Source organism: Lynx canadensis, chromosome B3, assembly GCF_007474595.2.
Source record: "Lynx canadensis isolate LIC74 chromosome B3, mLynCan4.pri.v2, whole genome shotgun sequence".
Lineage (NCBI taxonomy): Eukaryota > Metazoa > Chordata > Mammalia > Carnivora > Felidae > Lynx > Lynx canadensis.
In genome coordinates, this window is record NC_044308.2 from 106,009,441 (window position 1) to 106,030,373 (window position 20,933).

General features: G+C 42.1%; 1 protein-coding gene across 3 annotated transcripts in view; it reads left to right on the forward strand.

The window, feature by feature from the left end:
* The first annotated feature begins 3,232 nt into the window (after positions 1-3,232).
* Positions 3,233-20,933, forward strand: part of DAAM1 (dishevelled associated activator of morphogenesis 1) — a 176,019-nt gene continuing 158,318 nt past the window's right edge. For 2 of the 3 annotated variants that reach the window (XM_030319228.1, XM_030319226.1), the window contains exon 1: positions 3,246-3,355. The gene's annotated coding sequence lies outside the window, so the exon portion shown is untranslated. Of the gene's footprint in view, positions 3,356-20,933 lie in introns of all 3 variants that reach the window. The other variant, XM_030319227.2, reaches the window with a different exon arrangement.

The window sequence follows — 20,933 nt, forward strand, 5'->3', positions numbered from 1 at the left end:
AATGCTCAAAAACCTCGTGAAGTGGGTTTTACTGTTAGCTCAATTTTAAGAATAAGGAAATCAAGGCTCAGAAGGAGAAAGCAACACAGAATAAGCAAAGTCACATTGCTCAAAAGTGGTAAAATGGCTTGATCCCAAACCCGTGCTCAGCACATAACCTCAATTGTTGCAAAACACCAAGCTATTGTGTGAAACCACATGCAAAGCTACAAACTTAAAATTCTTTCTCTGTTGATATCTCATGTCCTCTCTTATCAAAAAAAACCCCAATGTGTAGAGTAAAACTGTGTAACCAGAACTGGGAGAGGTTATTTTGAGAGATCAGCAAAATACCCCCAAAGCACCTTCCCTCCTCCACCACCTGTGGATGGTCAATTAAATCTATTCTCAGTGGTCCCACAGTTTCCTAATTAATAGGCAATGATTACGGGGCAAGGCAGGGTCTTTCATAAGCTCATTCTAGAACAACAGCAATCATTTTATTTTTTTTTCAATGTTTATTTATTTTTGGGACAGAGAGAGACAGAGCATGAACGGGGGAGGGGCAGAGAGAGAGGGAGACACAGAATCGGAAACAGGCTCCAGGCTCTGAGCCATCAGCCCAGAGCCCGACGCGGGGCTCGAACTCACGGACCGCGAGATCGTGACCTGGCTGAAGTCGGACGCTTAACCGACTGCGCCACCCAGGCGCCCCATCACAGCAATCATTTTAAAAAGAAAAGGAAAAAAGCAAAGAACCCTTTGGCTGAGAATATAAATTAAGCTACACATAGTGCGTGTTTTTGATGGCTCCTGAGACTACTTAGTCACCTAGAATTAAATACAAACACACACAATGAGTGTATGTGAATGTATGTGCCTGTGTCTCACGGAGAGGAAGAGAGAGAGTTCCCTTCTGTATCATAGAAATTGTTAATCTTCCTCTAGTCCCAGGTCTACGGGCTGCATTTCTGATGCTGAAAAGCCATCTTTGTTTCCCCTGGTTACCAATGAAACTGTGCAGGGATCAGTTCAAATCCATCACCATGTACAGAAAAATGCTTCCAAATACAAATCTTACTCTCTGTATCTGTTATCTATATCTATTCAAAAGGAAGGACAGCTCACATGTGCACACGCACACATTTCTGTGCTTACAGTGTAGGTACATGATGTCCTATATATATGGAAATGAGCTATGTAACACGGCACATCTCTATAATATTAATTGCTATAGAGAATGGGATTTTTTTCCACAGGCAGGCTCCATCCTCGCCTTCACTGCTTGAAGACCCAAGAGAAATTGCTGTAAAGTGATTTGTCCTATAAAGTTACTGCTCAGAATGTACCTCAATAATATACTTTTATCTATAAGGATAAGCCCTGCCTTAGAGAGAGCCCTACACCCAATTTATTGACTCAATAAATTTCAGGCTCACTGATTATATTTCCATCTAAAAGCTTTACACCGTTATAAAACTGGAGAGCCTTTAGTATCATTTCAGGTCAAGTTTCTTTCTGAATATTTTTCCACAATGAGCTGCAATACATTAAGCCTACCCATTAACTAGAATATCACTGATTATACTCTTGATCTGATGGCCAAGGGACCATTTGCATTGTCTGGGTTCCACTTAACACAATATTTGAAATGGATAGAATAGCTTAGAACCGGAGAGCAACATTCAAGCCATCTTCCTTCAGTGGAGAAAAATGTGTCTGGTTTGTTAAAAGAAAATCAGAATTCGGAACTAAAACTTCTCTCTGCAAAACAAAGCATTTGTCTCTGCTGATATCCTCAACCAGTTCCATGAATATTTTTTCTTGAACCCAAGTTAGTGCTGCATAATGAGATGAGAAAGTAAGAGTGATAAGATTTCCAGTAATTAGGTGCAGTTGTTTGAAATCTTAATTGTGAACTTCCCCCCTCCCCCAAGATGTACAGTCTTCTAGAGATTTTGCTAGCAGAAATAAGGGTGTGAACTGATCCTTATGCGTGATTGAGACACATCCAGTGCCATTATAATTTACCTTTACAACTGGAATAACTAGATACATTGATTCTTTTTTCAGTTAAAAAGACACCTGAAGAACTGCTCTCAGTGTTAATTTTTCGTAATACTTGAGATCCACTGAATAATGAAAAATGTCACATAAAAATTTTACATATTGAAAATAAAATCCTCCTAAAGGGTCAGAATTCTGCCACGCACTTTTTGCTTTAGTTAAAATTAAACATTCAGCTGTATTAAGATCACGGCATTCTTGAGCAGCACGATGCTGTTTGGTTTAGGTCATTTAAAAAATATTTTAAGAGAAAGGCATGGAAAAGGAGGGGAGAGTGTTGTGGATTTAAAAGTGCATGTATGCATATGTGTCATTTATCAAAACTTTAGACAAGGACGTCGTCTTCCTGGGAGTTGAGAGCCGTCAGAGCGGGAAGTCCGCTGCAGGGAAGAACAAAAGCATGGCTGCGCGATAGTACTATCTCTGCAGCAGCAGCAGGCTCCCCGAAGGAGGGTTGCAGTGACTGTCTATTATTACACCGCATTTTTATTAGTGACAGCCTCCGTTATCCTGTCAGCTCAGCCAACTAAGCTGTTCCCTGCGTTCTGGTTGGTCACCCGGACTCCGTTAAATGGGAAAAGGAAAGAGGACAGAAAGGTGAATTGTACTAAGTGGGGGCACACGGGGATTTCTCTTCTTCGCGGCGGCATCGCCTCTTCCTCGGGGACGTGGGGGGAATTCCAGGACCGCTTTTAACCCAGAAACCAGTGCGTCCTATTAATTAGTTTCTAAGCGCAAGGAAGGCAGCGAAAAGCTTAATCTTCTCCCTCCAGCTGGGGCCAAGAGCCGGGATGGTCAGAGCTGCCTGGCCCGTGCGCACCAGCGCCCGACCCCTGGCGGCCCTCAGAGCCCTCACCGGGCAGAATGGAGGTCAAGTCAAAGGTCACGACCGCAGGGTGCCCTCCCCCCACCCCCCTCGCCGCGGTGTCCGCAACTCAGCTTCTTGAACGACCACCACTAACACTGCAAGGCTGGAGGGCGGGGAGGGGGCGGGTCCGGCGGGGGGCGGGATCAGGGGGCGGGGACGAAGCGGCCGAGGAATGCGACGGGAAGTGTAGTTCCATGAACCCTGGTTAGCGTAGCTACTCGGGCTGTGCCTGTGAGATCGAGACTACAACTCCCAGGGGTGTGCGGGCCCGGCTGGGGAGTCCATGCGCAGTGGGCGCCACATTGTATCCTATCAGGCGAGGAGAGGGTGATGTCACCTGCGAGTTGGTAACCTACGAGCGGCTGTGAAGGAAACTGTTTAACCGGATCCCATTGTACCCGGAGCGCAGAGCCGCCTTTCCAGCATGCAGGGGCTGCTCAGGTAAGGGGGACGTGCCGCCTCGCCCGCCGCACTCATTCATTAAGTAGCACCGCGCGGTGGCGTGGGGGTGGGCGCGCTACTTCGGGCCGGGCGCTGGGTTCGCGGCGCGCCCTCCCGCTGCCTCCCCGGAGCCCCAGGGCCAGTAGGTAAATATTAAACCCGTCCTTCAGGTTGGGTCTGGGTGGGAACGGGACCTAGACAGCTCCCGGCTGCCAAGCTGGGTTTGGGAAAATGGCTGCAAGCGCGGCGAAAAGCAAGGCAAGCCCGGAGGAAGGCGCCCCCGAGGACGGGGGTCCCTCCCTCCTTTCTTTCTGAGGCGCTGGGATGCCAAAAGAGCAGGCAGGGTACCATTTGCCGCCTTGCTGTAGGCTCTCGAGGCTGGGGCTTCGGGGCGCCGGGGGTCGTGGCCTCGGCTGGGGGCCCTGCCCGCGGTCGGGAGCTGCTGGCCCGGGAGGCTCCGAGGCAGGCGTGGTGGACTCGGAGGTGGCAACTGGGAAGGAGGGACTCGTGTGCCCGCCCGCGTCCGAGCAGAACCCCAACCATCCCTGCAGCCCTCGCTTCGAGCTTTATTTGAAAAAGGGACGAGGTGACTGTAATTCCGCGAAAGTTGGAAGCTAAAGGTCTCGCAGGAGAGGAGGGAAACCCCGCGCTGCGGAAAGACCAAGGGGTGTTGGCGGACAGCGGGGAGCGGAGCCTGCGCCGCCTGCGGAGCGGGTTCGGGGCGCCGCAGGGCGCTCGCGCCTCTCGTCCCCCTGGGAAAGGTGCATCTTGTTTCCCCTGTCCGGATTGCTCCCTCCACAAAGAGCACCTGAGCTGGGGCGAAGCGTCTGCCCGGAGCCTTGGGCTGGGAGTTGGTTAGGCGGTGCGGGGTGTCGAACAATCTAATGATGAGGCTCGCTGTGGGGCAGGAGGGCTGGGCAATAGGAACCATCTGGTGTCGAAAATCCAACTGCTTGCAAATGGGCTTGCCCTCCGACTTGAGACGTGCTTGGGGCCCGAGAACTCTTTATAAAAGTCCTCTGGATTTCCTTTCCTAGCACCCTCATTCTTTCGCATACTCACTCACTCATTCATCAAACCCAGCTAATGGCTCTGTTCTCCAGTCGCTCACAGCCTGGTGATGGGATGTTCTGGTTTTTTGTTTGTTTTTTTGCCCCCATAAAATATTTTGGTGGGCCCAGGAATTGATACTTGCGCTTTATTTCCTCTAGCTTGGTCCCCTACCCCATCTCCACCCGCAGGAGAGCATCAAGAGCATATGCTACCCGTGACCGTTTTGCGCTTAATGAGTTGGTAGTTGCTTGAGACTGGAGAAGGACCTAGTGAATTGAAGCGGAGTTTGTCTGCGAGACGAATCCCGTTGCCATGGCGACTCCTGCCGTCGGAATCTTAACTGCTCCCACTGCTGTTTCAATTCGTTGTGGCTCTGCGGGCAGCTGGGAGGGCGTGGCCAGTGGGTGTGGTCAAATGCTCGTTCCGGGCCCAGCTGCTCTCTCTTCTTCACCCTTTCCACAGCCCAGGCCTCCATTCTCTTGGAAATAGCTTGGACACAGTTCTAGACCCCTTTCCCTCTCGTGTGCCCATACCTTGGACCCTCCTCTCTCCAGAAGTAATGCTGGAGCCTTTTTCCTGAGGCATGCTCTTTCCCTTTCAGGCTAGATGCATAATTTCCCTAATAATGTACCTGACCCGAGTTGGAGGCATATTTCTCAAGGAGGGCGTGTCCTCTGTTTTGCATGAAGAGAGAGCTCTCTGGCCACCAGTAAAGGGCCTCGATTTGCCCTAGGTGCAGCTCTCTGGAAGTTTATAGGAACAGTTAATAACTGAAATTGAATTCTGGAAGTCCATGCCATGCCTTGTGGTTCCCATAAAATCTAGAAGCCTGCCGCCTGCCTAAAGGATGCAGGTCCTTGAGAATGAAGCAGGCTGGGCAGGGATCTAGGAGGCCTGGGTCATTCTCTAGCTCTGTCATTGCTGGCTACCCCACTCTGGGGTAATTCTTTACTTCAGGGGACTTGGGTCCTTAGTAACGTGGGAGAGGGGCTATAGAGGGTTTCCCAAAGTTGATTCTAGGTATAAAATCTTGTGACTCTACAAAGGACTTGGTCATTGTCTTTTCTCAAAATAATCTGAAGATGAGTTAAATTCCACTTCTGACACTGTGGCATTGGGTTAATATCTCTGAGCCTTACTGGTATGACTCACTTGACAAACCAGCCTGGCTCTTCATGGCAATCCTTCAAGGTAGGCAAGGCAGCCATTTGACTAGTTGTGATGATATTTCTAATATTACTAGTGTTATCCCTGTATCTGGACTTCTATTTATCCTTTTGTAGAATTAATTGTTCAGGGTTTGTCTTTTTATAGATTCTTGATGAATGCAGTTATTTGTAATCTAATTGCATTCAGTGTAATTGAATTACACAAATATTTTGTTTACCTTCTGCTTTTGTTACATGCCAAAGTGGATTATCACAGACATTGCAGTTAAGGGGGAACAAGGCTGTATCTGTGAATGTGTATGCATGTGCATTCTTGTGCAGGTAGATGCTTGGGGACATTGACTGCCAAGTGGTTGACATTTCATCGTCTTGTTTTAAGTAGGCGGTTGCATCCTCATGAGGAAACAGAATCAGAAATTGTCACTGTTTTTGTCCTAGAACTTATCATTGACTGAACATCTCCTTCGATTGTCTGATTTTTCTTGTGTCCCTGTAATTCTGACAGCAATTCTAATGTGTTCCACCCCCCCCCCCAACCCCCAAGGTCTTTGAGGGCAGGGTCTTTGTCTTGTCCTTCCCCGTCTCTCTAGCAATTAGTGTTTGACCATTGGTAGGTATTTAATAAATATTTGTTGAGTCAATAGTAGAGCCATGATTGGAGATTCAAGATTGCATTCTTTCCACTGGTAGTTCTGGCATCAATGGTAATACTCCTTTAGCTCTCTGTGAAGTAGTTTCATCTCAGCATAAATGAAAACGCCTATGTAGCACGTGACCTGAAGTATAGAAGGCCTTCCATGTGTCTGAAATCGATGTATTTTGTAATTATTTGCTGTTGGAATACATTCACTCACATAGACTTTCTTTTTTTTTTTTTTGTCTCTAAAATTCTTGTTACAGGTCTTAATGCAATTCTTATTACCCCACAGCCGGCATTTCTAGATGTCTCTTGCTCTCTCCCTGGCCCAGATAACTTTCCCAGGAGGTGTAGGAAAGGAGAGAGAGAGAGAGACTAAGACAGAGATAACTAGAGGCTTTTGCCAGGCCACCCATGGCACCGGAGGCACCATTGGGGTAGAGGAGCTGGACAGTGGCTTTCTTATCTGTGGAGGAGTTTTCTCATAAACAGGATCGGTTGTCCCAGGCTGGCTCATGTGAGAGAAGAACGGAGTAGGAGAGATTTGTCCAATATTTGTAACGTTGTGTTATCATCCACTAGTCAGATTCTGTGGGTTTTCAGAAGTATAAATTAGCGAGGAGGCATGATATCAGCAGTGGGTCGTGTCCTTGGGTGGTGCTTACAGGAGCTTAGTAGGTGCCAAGGAATTTGAATCCTGGCTTTCTCTCTCTGTGGATAGGCTCTGGGTGTCACAAATGCCTGTGTGTCTGTGTGTGGTTTTATTTGAACTACTTTGTTTAAAAGCCTGCTTTTAGTGTTGGTATTATGGTCATCAGAACAAATAAGCTGTTTACAAACAAAACATGGTTAAGATTGAAAGTGTTTCATCGTGTAAATATTTTGGGGATGTCATAAAGAGTGGCTTTGGCTTGAGAATCTTGAGGTCTTCTGTGAAATCACTTAAAAAGTTACAGCTGTTGGATCAGGGAGAACCAGCTTTTCCAACAAAGCCTGGTACCACTGAGAGCCTTAGGTGTTTGGTTCAGGAAATAATCACAGAGTTGTAACTTCTGTCGGGCCCTCCCTGGCTTCATGTCATACTCCTGGTATTTCCAAGTTTTAAGCCTATCCTTATATTATTGTAGGAAATAATTGCAGGCACCTTTGCCACTTTAGGTTAGCAAACTTGCTTAAACTCCAGAGGGGGCACGGTCAAAATGAAAATTCTTATATTTCATTTTGTGATTTTTCTTCTTTGCATCAGGAACGTGGACTACTGTCACTTACATTGGCATTTCGAGTTCTAACTTGGTAATGGAGGAAATCTTCCAAGTGAAATGTATTCTAACACTCACAGCATCTGTTCTTAATGGTTTCCCTGAGAGCTCAGTTTAGAGGCAACTGATACCACAGTTACTATTTAAGAAATCGGTAAGCTCGGGTGATCTCAGTTCTTGAGTTCGAGCCCTACATCGGACTCTCTGCTCTCAGCACAGAGCTTGCTTTGGATCCTTTGTCCCTCTGTCTGTCTCTCTGCCCCTCCCCTGCATGTGCATGCGTTCTCTCTCTCTCTCTCTCTCTCTCACTCTCTCAAAAATAAATATTAGAGGCACCTGGGTGGCTCAGTCTAAGTGTCCGACTCTTAACAGACGCAGGTCATGATCTCACAGTTTGTGAGTTCAAGCCCTACATCGGGCTCTGCACTGACAGTGTGGAGCCTGTTTGAGATTCTCTGTCTCCCTCTCTTACTGCCCCCTCCCCAGCTTGTGCATGCTCGCTCACTCTCTCTGTGTGCCTAAATAAGTAAATAAACACTAAAAATTAAAAAAAAAAATTAATGTTTATTTTTGAGAGAGAGAGAATGTGTGCATGAGTAGGGGAGGGGCAGAGAGAGAGGGAGACACAGAATCTGAAGCAAGCTCCAGGCTCCGAGCTGTCAGCACAGAGCCTGACGTGGGGCTTGAACTCACAAACCTTGAGATCATGACCTGAGCCAAAGTCAGCTGCTTAACCGACTGAGCCACCCAGGAGCCCTAACCCTAAAAAAAAAAAAAAAAAAAAAAAAAAAAAAAAAAAAAAAAAAAAAAAAAAAAAAAAAAAAAAAAAAAAAAAAAAAAATTAAGTAAATAGACATAAAAAAGAAGAAATCTGTAAGGAGGGGAGTTTCTGTATGTGGCTTGAGAGTAACATCTGGTGGATGGGGCAGGCTCGGGTGGAGGATACCTCCTGTGAGGTCACATTCACTGGCTTCTTCAGTAGGTTGTGTTTAGAGTGGCTGATAGAGATTGGAAGTGAAGGATGGATCTGAATTGCCTCCCATCCCTCTGATTCCTCCAAGCCACCACTTAGTAAGTACCACCACTGAGAGCGGGATGGATGCAAATGAGATACAAGTTGATTTTGGTGACCTACATTCTACTCTAGCAGACTATTTTTGCAGGAAAAAAAAAAAAAAAAAAAAGAGTTTACCTTTTTATTGTCTGGCATCCTTTCCACTGTTCCGGGAGGAGAGAACTGAGCATTTCAGAATGAGTTTGCGTTCATAGTACACACATCCAAAAATTAGTTAAAACACGGAATCCAGGAGCACTGCAGCAAGTATACGGAGGCCTCCCCCCTTCCCCGCGGTTCATCTGAGGTCGCCAAATACATATGCAGCTTTGGTAAGCATTATTTTCCTTGTTGATGTTTCAGCACTCCTGGTTTTTACACCATCTGTGACTTTGTCCAGTAATGGCTCCACTCATTTGGAATGTGTGCTCCTCTGAGTTTCTAAATTCTCCTTGTGCTCTCAGATCCATCTTGAGTGCCACAGATGCCAGGAAGCCTTCCCTGCCTCAGCTTTTACCACCCCCCTCTGTCCTTCCTCCTCAGAGCCCTTAGCCTGACCACAGAACTTAACATAGCTGACACGATGCTGATAGTCAAGGTATGTGAGGTGCTTACCTTGAACCAGGACTTTCCTAATACTTTACATGGGCTTAACCATTGACTCCTCTCACCAATTGTATGAGAAGGTACCATCATCACCATTTTACAAAGGAAGAAACTGAGGCATGAAGAAGTTAAGGAACTTGCCTAGCTCAGGTCCTGCAACTAGTAAGGGGCAGACTAGGTTAGGGACCTAGGCAGCCTAGTTCTCTGCACCCCTACACTGTTGCCTTGCCTCTGGTTTTCCTGTGTGTTCTTTTCTCTCCATCGAGTTAGGGGGAATCATAACTTCCTTTGTATCTCTTACTTCTGAAACAGTGCTGGGTCGGTAAGTGCTGGGTTCATTGAGAGTAAAAATGCTTCTGCATTTAATGGTTTCTTTTTTTTAATTTTTTTTAAGTTTATTTATTTATTTTGGGAGGGAGAGTGAGCACAAGGTGGGACAGGGCAGGGGGGTGGTGGTCAGAGAGAAGGAGAGACAGAATCCCAAGCAGGCTCTGCACCATCAATGCAGAGCCCAATATGGGGCTTGAACTCATAACTGTGAGAACATGACCAGAGCTGAGATCAAGAGTTGGATGCTTAACCACCAGAGCCACCCAGGTGCCCCTTCATTGAATAGTTTCTTAAAGTCTGACTTTCTGGAGCAGAAAATGTTGCAGAGGATTAAAAATGTTGCATCTGTGTATTTGAATGATAAAACTTTTGAACTCCCTCCTTTTTGCTGTGTGGGTGATAGGCAAATTATTTGAAAAAAGAAATGCTCTTATATGCCATCTCTAAATCTATTTGGAGCCTGTCCAGCATTAGACTGTATTTGTTAACTGAGATAACTTTCCAATAGGTTGAATCTCTTATCTAAAAAAAAAAAAAAACCTTCTCACCCAGAACAGAGCTCCAGAAGCTGACTCCCATAACTTCTTAGCTTTCTTCCTCCTTGTTGTCTTTTAACATAAATTGTAAAAGCTCTTTTGAAAAGAAAATAATGAAAACTTGAGTAGTAGTCAGACATGTAATCTAATATTGGTTTATCCTTAGATATTAAAATAAGCTTTTTTATTTCTCACCTCAGAAGAGAGACTTTTATTTATTTTTACAGTGGAGCAAATTTGGTGCCAAATATACGATTGCAGTTCTTTTAAACCTTAGCCCCTATTGTGAATTAAATGTGGAAACCCAGGGAAGCAGGTTCAATTTTTAATGCAGTTGGTACAATTTCCTAACTTACAATAGATCTTTTCCTTTTGGCTTAAAACTGGATATTTTGCCCCTTTGACAATATTTAATGAAGACAATTGAGTAAAACTCAAAACTGTGTCATTTAGGGAAATAATAGAAAAGTTATGCCCTAACAGTATATTGCCAGGAAAAGGAAATGAAAACAAGAGGTTTATTAGCTGATAAGTTGTTCAAACATAATATTCATTCATTCAACAGACATTGATTTCAGAAGCTTTTTTTTTTTCATTCATCTTCTTACACTTCCTAAGTATGTCAGTCACCGTTAGTAATAACCTGAGTTCATTCTGTTCTATAAATTGCACCAGGATTGGAATTGAAGGTACCTTTTATTCTGCCAGGTACATAATTAGGGTCAACTATTAAACTGGTCTTTGTCCTTTTCATTTCTGAAAGAAAAAAAAAAAAAATCTGTGCAATTGGCAAATATTGCCCATCTGATGGGCTTTCTGAATTTAGGCTTCCAAGAGTAGATAGCCCAGATCTGAGCTTTGAGCATTGTCTGGGCAATAAGAGATGCCCATCTTTTGTTTTTTGAAATGGGTTCTATATTCTGGCTTTTTGGCTATGCTCAGCTTGTTAGTGACCTACAAACCAGGTCAAGGCCATGGGTTAGTTTTGTCTTGTTTTGGAGCCACAAACTGTACCTATAATCTTAGCTTTTAAAAAATATATATATATTTACTGTATTTTTTTTTTTTTTTTTTTTTAAGTAGGCTCCATGCCCAATGTGGGGCTTGAACTCACAAACCTGAGATTGAGTCACATGCTTTACCAACTGAGCCAGCCAGGGCCCCTCCCTCCTGCCCGGTTTTAGTTCATCATGCTCCTTCTTGGCAACAGAGGAGACTAGATAGTACACTGTGGATATATTAATGCATAGCCATCACTTCAAGGGGCAAAAGATGGGGGTCTTAGTTTTTTTAGACTCCATAGGTTAGAGGTAAAGCTTTGCCAACAATTTGCCAAGGAATTGTATGCTTCTGACAGGTGTCCTTCTATGAAGAGTGGGTCAGAACTAAGAGCAGCTTCCTAAATAAAACTTTGCCAAAGCCCCGTAGCCTTGGTCTTTTCAGTTTTTTGGGGATGTGACCCAAGTCATTAGTAGATGTTTTTGTGCCATTTCTTGGCTTCACTCTTCTTCCCTAAAACCCCTGCAGATTTGCATCCTAGGAGAAGAGTGAGGGATAGTGGTCAGCATCATTCACCAGGTTAGATTGTTCGTATGTATCTAAATGTATTTGTTTCATAGAGATCTGCAAAACCAAGCAGTGAAATGATTAGACATGAGTTAGTTAATTAGAGCCTGTAGTTCTGCAACAAGAGGATTACACCAAGGGCTCTTCTAAATATTGAGAATTTATTACAAAAAAATATTGTAAAAAGTTCAAGGAAATGATGTAGACAGTTTAAACCATTTGAAGGTCCCTTTTGCATTCTCTCCTCTCGAAAGTTGGTGAAATTGTGGATACAGAAAATGTCATACAGTTTCGCCCTTAGCATTTCTTTTTTTTAATGCAGCTACAGTTACTCCATATTAGTGGCTATTTGACTTAGGATGATGATGGCAGAAGAAACAACAATAACATTTGGCTTCTTTCCCATTCTGTTTGTATGCAATCCTGTTTGCATTAGCAGTCCTCAACCCTGCTACTTGCACTCAGTGGTAATTTGAAGAAGTCTGAGACAGTGTGGAATGAATTGGGCTGGAATTGAAGGCGATGGCCGAGACTGCATCATGTTCTCAGAACGTTAAATGAAAGGCCTGTTATTATATTTTCATATTTTAAACATTAAGAATAGGGATTGGATTGGACTAGAAAACCTCTATGACCCATTTAGGGCTTAACAGTCTGTGTGTAGGTGACATTTCCAACTATAGAAGTTCCAAGAACTGTGGCAAGAAACTGCCGTGCCTCTGACATTTTCTGCTAAGGGACTGGTTTGAAATTTAAAAAAATAAAATACTATTTTTAGTTTGACCCAGTTTCTTTTCAGGCTGTGACTGAAGCCACCTTTCTTCCTCACTCTACCTTTGCCTACTACACTCCTTGGATTGTAATTTGAGTCTGGAAGAGCAGTGAATTGCCTCCTTGTCAGTCCTGTGCTCATAGCCTCCTTGTGGGAAAAGGACAAGGTTGTCTTCCATGGGCCAGGTTTCATGTGAGGGGAGCCACAATCACTGACCTCACCAAGGAGCACGTCTTACCCCTAACCCCCTAATTGAGAAAAGGGAGCTGTGTGGTAGCAGAGGGTGGGGGCTGCTTACATTTGAATCCTCCCGAGCTCACATTGTTTTTCTGATGGAATATGTTGGGGGAAGTAGGTGGAGGGGAGGACAGAGGGAGTTATTGGGTCTCACTTATCTTATCATTTGTTTCCCTCTGGATCGCGTTTGTTTATACTGTCTCCTCGGGCCAGGAATTCCTCCAGCAGAAAGCATGCATACACGTGGGGATATTCAGATCTGATCCGAGCTTCCTTCTTCTTGTGTTCCATTTGCTGACTTGGCTTTCCTCTCTACAGCCTGATCTGAAAGGAGGGCTGGAGATATTTAACCTGTTTTCAATTCTTCTGTTATGTGGAAACGAGATCTTAAAACGGTGACTTGGGGCAAACATGTTAATGTGTTTTTGATGAGAAAAGAGGATGGTGATGAGTAGGCTTAAATCTAACATTTATGTAGAACTTACTTATGTTGGTAGAGTTTAGTCATGAGTGTTTGACACCTTGAAATGAAATCTCGTCACCATTTGGTTGCTGTGTTGCAATTACACAGAGAAAAAAGACACACCAATTAATTTTAGGTTCAGATGTGGGTAGTCTTTGCAATTCATTTGAAATTCCCGGGCCTCAGTTTCCTCATCATGAACTGTTGTGAAAATTCTAAAATTTCGTGTGAATGGTGTCATTGTTAAATAATGACCTTACTTGTATGGCATTGTGTAATATTGATGATTATAATAGCTAGTGGATTTCCCTAGAATGGAGATCAGTGAGGGGGGGGGTACCTCCATTTTCTCACCTTCAGAGTTTCCAATATTGGCCCCTGCTCTTAGCACTAAGAGACTCTGAAACTAAACCCTTAAAATCTGATCCCTCTTCTGTTCTTTTTTTTCTTATGTTTATTCATTTTTGAGAGAGAGAGAGAGAGAGACTGAGCAAGAACATGGGAGGGGCAGAGAGAGAGGGAGACACAGAGTCTGAAGCAGGCTCCAGGCTCTGAGCTGTCAGCACAGAGCCCAACGTGGGGCTCCATCCCACGAACTGTGAGATCATGACCTGAGCCCAAGTCAGATGCGCAACCGACTGAGCCACCCAGGAGCCCCAGATCCCTGATCTGTTCTTAATTGAACAGCTTCTCGTCCTGTTCCCCAGCTTGGGGGCTCAGGAAGTTCCATAGGGTATAAGGGACAAGGCTAGACAATGTCTTTGGGTGATCATCCAGTTCTGTTTAAATTGATAAACTCTTTAAACCAGAGTTTGACTACCAGTGGTATACAGGATGGATGTAGCCAGCTGTCATGTTTTGTTTGACTAACCCAGTGTTATTTTAAAAAATTGAATGATTTTAGCGAGTGTTTACGTTCTCATTTGGCACAGGCCTCACCACACCGTAGTGCCTCATACACAGCCACTTTGTTTAATGTGATATTTCTTTATCTCCTTGGACCTTGAAGGCATTTGAGTTTGTGATCCCTATTTAATTTAATTTATTTATTATTTTTGAGAGCCCCCTAAGTGGGTTTTGTGCCGTCAGCAAACCTGATGTGGGACCCGAACTTGTGAACCATGAGTTCATGACCTGAGCCCCCAGTTTGTATTGTAAGCTACTGGTAACAAGAGTCTCTTCAAACCAGTGGTCTGGTAAACAACTCAATCCAGGGTATCTGAACCTCAGTGCTATTGGCATTTTGGACAGGATAATTCTTTGTTGTGGGGGCAATACTGTGTACTGTAGGATGTTTAGCAGCATCCTTGGCCTCTACCCACTAGATGCCAGTAACAACCTTTCCTCCAGTTGTAACAACCAAAAATGTCTCCAGACATTGCCAAAGGTCCCTGGGAGGGCAAAATTGGCCTTGGTTGGGAGCCAGTTGACAGATTTTGGATGGCCTGAGAACTTTTAAACATTGGACCAGGCTTAGATATTTAGGGATAAATTGGAATTCATCTGGGAAACTAAGCTACCCTGCTGTTTTTATTTATTTGGGCAGTTGGTGAGAGCAAAGTAAAGGTCAGTGGATTAGACCCTGTGGGGTCATTTCTCCATTCTTCCATGACCACTGCCTGGGAGGCCAGCCACATTTTAAGGACATATTCTTGGTCACAACAGGGGACTCTGTGAGACACTGATGCTGGGTCAGGGCAAGCCTACCAGAGCTAGTGGGTAAACAACTTTGAAGCCCATGGCCTATGTTGGTAGGTCAGTAATGTTATCTGTGGATAAGGAAGATGAGGCTTTGGGGAAAGAAAAGGTTTGCTCTGTTATTATTGTCAAAGGCCAGAATGCTTAGAAAAGGGGAGGGGGGCTTCAACCTTTAAAAATGACAGCTTATCTCACATTAGCAGTGTGGGAAGAACTCTGAAAAAGATTAACATAGTGATGGGTTTTTTTTGTTTTTTTTTTTTTGTTTTGTTTTGTTTTTTCCCCGCCTCTCCCTCAACCAAGAATGTCTTTAAAACTTGAGTCTAAAACTTGAGCTTTGGCAACACTCAAACTTGACTCTCAGAAAAGCATCGGTAAGAATTTCAGTGTACATGGGGGGAATGTTGTGAAGTTTTAATTAACCAACCCAAATTCAGTTCTTGAGCAACTAATGAGAAGATAACGCTTAGGGAAGCACACAGTTTCAGTTAAAAGAGAAGCCAAAGTCCTTTCTCAGAGGGTTGGGTAGGACTTCCGAAGGCTGTCTGTTGGTTCTCCACCCTGGATGTGAGTCAGAATATCCTCTGGTGGGTATAAAAAGATGCCTCAGGATTCTGATTTAGTAAATGTCCGGGTTTGGACCCAATCTCCAGGATTCTTGAAACTCCCCAGGTAATTCTGATATTTAGCCAGGACTGAAAATGAGTGGGAAGAGCAAAAGATCTGAAAAACTTGAGACCTTATCTTCTTTTCAAGATGATTCCCTAGGAGATTGAATTTGCACATTAACCGGTTGTTTCAAAGAAAAGGAAGCAGAAACCACCCTATTACAAATGGCCAACACCAGGGTGCCTTTGCCCGAAAGTGGGTGAAAGTAGTAGTCGGTGTTCTTACTAGCTTCTGTTCTAGAAGATCCAGGTCGTAGAGAGGATCTAGATATTTCACAGCTAGATTTCACTCAGTGAGTTTCTCATCAGACTCTTTTGGCTTCATAAACATAGGGTAGATTTGTTTGTTGCAAGTTTCCTTCCTTAACCTATGTCATGTGCCACCACAGAGCCCAGACTACAAAGTTCCAGTGTTATAACTACCAAAGGTGGGAAATAGAATAAAATGCCTCCTTTTACTTGGATTCTGCTTAGAATTTCAGATCCAGATTTCTTTCAAGCATTGCAGAGGCAAGGGAGTAACTAAGTTTCAGGGGGGAGATATTATACTGGCCATTTTATGGACTATGTCATAAACCATGGAAGCAACACCTTAAAATATCATTCATTCATTCGTTCATTCATTCATTTGGCTTGTAAAATATGTTTTAATGTTGGGTGTGAACCCTTAAGAATGCTATTTTAAATTCCAGATTTTTTCCCTTGGAATACAAGAACTCTTGTTTTACTTAAATAAAGCTCAGATCATCCTCTGTCTTCTGCTCCTGAAATAAACAAATTACATTGTGCAATAGGTGAAGAGTGTCTCCAATGAAAGATTTTTTTGCTTTCACTGGCAAGTAGTTTCATGTCTTGTGTATTCGGATCATGTCCGGGTTTTCAAAGGAATGTTCATAGCATCAGTTATAGGAAGCAGTACTCTACAATCCCAAATCCACAGTTTTTCCAGTATTTGTTATGCCTGTAGATCAAGTCTTCTGCCCCCCAGTTCTTTTCTTCCCCAAGTGCTGATTTTGGTGTTCTAGGTGACCAATGTTTCCTGTGCTAGAGAAGAATTTGTTAGCATTACATGCTTTTAAAGGGAGAATGACTAATAAAAAGAAAGAATACAGTTTCTTTCTAAAAATTGTGGAAATGGTTACACAGTTTGTAAACATACTAAAAACCACTATACTATACATTTTAAATGGATGAATTTTATGGCATATGATTTTTATATCTCAATAAAGCTGTTAATTTTTTAAAAAGGCAAAAAAAAAATCCTAAGTGCAACCTTAGAAACAGAATTTTAGTCCTTAGGGATAATATCTATGATGTATTTTCCCATTTCTTGTAACCATGAACATCTCAAATTTTTCCCTCTAAATAAGTGGATATAAATGCTGACAAAGGATATTTGTGATCATTCCTTAATATTTATGGACCATCCAAGACATTGGAAACTTTGTTATAAAGAAATTGTTGTATGGATTCTGGCTCATATTTTTTTCACACCTCCTAATCATGAGCTAGGGCATTAAAGGGTAGAAAGCTTTGTACTGTTTTATACTTACTGTGATGATAGGCTAAAGGTTTTGGTCATACATTTGGCTTAGTCACAATTTACTTTAAACTTGTTCCATATGATTATTTTGCAGGATTTTTCTGCTATAGAAGTCTTCACACTGTAAAAAGCAGTCAAGTATGTAATCTTGCCTATAAAGCTAACTGTGTGTGTTGGAAAAGGAATATTTCATTTATAAGGGATTATGTAGCTCAGCGTTTCTCAAATTTGGATTCATGATCCTTTGAGAAACACTGCATTAAAAGTTAAATTGCTGAATGTTTAGGTACTCACTTGGTGCCATGGGATCATAAACTCATGTGCAGAAGGTGGGCTCTGAGATTCTGTGATGTACTCTTTGGGTATAAGATGCTTATCCAGGCATATTAGTTTTATTGCTAGGTAACAAATTACCACAAATTTAGTGGTTTAAGACCCCACCAGGTCAAAAGTCTGGGCATGCTGTGGCTAGGTTCTCTGCTTAGGGTCTCAGCAGGCTAAGAGTCACGTGTCAGCTAAGGCTGCAGTTCTCATTTGGGGCTCAGGGATTCTTCCATGCTCTGTAGTTGTTGGCAGAATTTATTTCCTTGTGACTATAGGACGGAGGACTGCTAGTTGTTGGCCAGGGACTGCTTTTAGCTCCTAGAGGCCACCCACATTCCATGTCATGTGCCCACATTGGCAGTTCACACATGGATGTTTCCTTTCTTCCAGGCTAGCTGGAGCACATCTCTCTGACTTCCTTTTCTGCCCTCTGTCAGAGAAAAGGCTAAGTTTAAGGTCTCACCTGATTAGGTCAGACCCACCCAGGATAATCTCCCTTTAACCATACAATGTAACATAACCATGAGAGTAACGTCTCACCATAATTCATAGGTTTCACTCAAAAGGTAATGGGGAGTGTCATTTAAAGTTCTGCCTATTGTGGCTCCTGGGTGGCTCAGTAAGTTAAGCGGCCAATTCTTGATTTCAGCTCAGGTCACGATCTCACTGTGAGTACGAGCTCCTCTTAGGGCTCTGCACTGACAGTGCTGGAGCCTGCTTGGGATTCTCTCTCTCTGCCTCTCCCCTGCTCGTGCTTTGTCTCCTGCTCTCTCTCAAAATAAATAAAACAACAACAAAAAGTTAAAGTTCTGCCTATCATAACAGATAACAGAAATTATGCCAATATACTGTTGATGATTAAGGTGAAAATCCAAAAACCCAGAAAATAAAGACACGTCACAAATGTGCTTCTGGACTCCCTTTCCCCTTTGTCTTCCTAAAATATCTCCTCCTCAGATGTATTGATGTATTGCTTTCCTTTCCTACTTTTCTTGTTTCAAATTGAGTGGAAAATGAAGATTAAAAAAAAAAGTTTTATTATTGAAAGTTTCCTACACACACATACCCGTGTAGAATGACTAATATTGCTATTAGGATAATTTTACATATACTCACAGCTTCATCAATTATCCATTCATGGTGAGTTTTTCATTTTGACCCCCAACTACTTTATGTCAACTCTGGGTTTATTTTAAAGCAAATTCCAGACATCTTATAATTTCATTTGTAAATATTTTTAGTACTTCTGTCCAAAAATACCAGGACTCTCTTTAAAAATGTAACTAAAATACTATTATCATACCTAAAATAACTTATGTTATTTCTTTGAAGTTATCAAACATCTCATCAGTTTTAAAATTTACACTTTTTAAAAGTTTGTTAACTCGAGATTCCAATAAGTTTCATACATTGCAGTTTTTAAAATATATATATTCATTAAGCCTCTATGCATCCTGTGCAGCATTTTTCTTGGCAACATGTGAAAAAAACTGTTGTTTGTCCTATAGAATTTCCCACAGTGTAGACCTCACAGTACAACATCTCTCTGTTTCCTCCATTTCCTGTAAATTAGTTAAGATGAAAAGAAGCGATGGACCTATCTGATCATTAGCGGTAGAAAAGCTTATTTGGTAAAAGGAATGTATAGTAAGTTACTCGATTCATGTTTGTATAATTAGAAAAATATTTGGGAGTAGAGCAAGTATGTTAGGTTTTTCAGACTCCTATTACTGAGAGCAGGCTAAGTGTTATATACTTATAGCGCATGAATTAGTGCCATTTAAATTCTTGTAGGAAATATACAGCATATAGATTCATTAAGTGATACCTAGATTTGTTTAAATTTTGGCCTAAGTGTTTTTGTTAAATTGGGTTTTAGCTTCCATAAAAGGAGAAAAATTCTTAAGGAGAAAGGTATTTCATTTATGAGTTCTGGAAAATAACCAGATTTTAAAAATTGTGAAGATCATGAAACAACTGCTTTTTAATCATAGGGCATTGCTAGTTATTTCTTATCTGTAGGCTCTCCAAAGACATGTCCTTTATCCTCAGAGAACATGATATATATTTAAAATTCTTAACCTTGAAATATTCTATTTTAAAAAATGCAACACTTAATATTATTTTAGGAGAACAATTTCATTTGACTGTCACTGAAAGAAAGAAGAGGTTATCTAATTTAAATTTTGTTTTGGAGGAAAAAATAGCTTTGGGTTGAGGTAAGTAACAGCTTACTTAGAGCATAATTACTTAGAAGAGGGGATACAGAACTTTTTCTATACAGGGACAGATAGGAAATCTTTTTGGCTTTGTAGGCCACGTTGTTCCTGTCAACTATTAAATTCTGCCATTATTGTAGGAAAAATAACCATAGACAATATGTAAACAATGGGTGTGGCAAGTTGGGGAGAACTGATGTCTTGACAATATTGAGTCATCTTGTCCATGAACATGGAACATCTCTCCATTTATTTCATTCTTCCTTGATTCATTCAGAGTTTTGTATTTTCTTCATATAGATCTTGTACACATTTTGTTAGACTTATACGTAAGTATCTCATTTTGAGGGGTGCCTACTGTCAATGGTATTGTTTTAATGTCATTTTTTACTCTTCCATTGTTGGCATGTTGGAAAGCAGTTGACTTATTAACCTTATATCCTGCAACCTGTTTTTTTTTGTAGATAGTCTTTATCAAGTTGAGAAGGTTCTTTTGTATTCCTAGTTTATGGAGGGTTTTTATCATAAATGGGTGTTGGATTTTGTCAAATACTTTTCCTGCATCTATGAATATGATCATGTGATTTGCTTACCTGGGACAAATCCCACTTGACTGTAGTATATAATTCACCTTGTACGTTGTTGGATTCAATTTGCTAATTTTTTTGAGGATTCTTACATCTGTGTTCATGAGAGGTACTGCCCTATTTTTTCTTGTAATATATTTTTCTGGTTATGAGCATAATGCTGGTTTCATAGGATGAGGTAGGAAATATTTCCTCTGCTTATATTCTCTGAAAGAGATTGTAGAGAATTGGTATACTTTTTCCTTAAATGTTTGATAGAATTCACCAGTGTACCTATCTGGGCCTGGTGCTTTCTGTTTTGTAAGGTTATTAATTACCGAGTTCTCTGTTTTTATTAAGGCCTGTATGCAGAAACTGATCTGATAGTCTATGCTAAAGAATAATTTTCAAAGAGTTAAAAAAATAAGATTCTCAAAATTATAAAATAAACACATCAACAACTTTGTTTATTAGAAGGAACCAGAAGGATGTTAGGACCAGTTCAGAAGATAATTTAAAAAAAAAATTAATGTTTATTTATTTTTGAGAGAGAGACAGAATGCGAGTGGGTTGGGGCAGAGAGAGAGGGAGACACAGAATCCGAAGCAGGCTCCAGGCTCTGATCTGTCAGCACAGAGCCCGACGCAGGGCCGGAACTCAAGAGCTGCGAGATCATGATGAGCTGAAGTCGGACGCTCAACCGACTGAGCCACCTCAAAAGGCACCCCTCAAAAGATAATTTAAAATACAGATATATCTCTGTCTATCCATTGATCCATCCACCTGTCCATAATCAGAAATGCTGAAATAAATTTGTAATAGATACAAAACTAGTTAATATCCTAAAGGACTATAAAAATTCATGTTTTCTTTTCTGC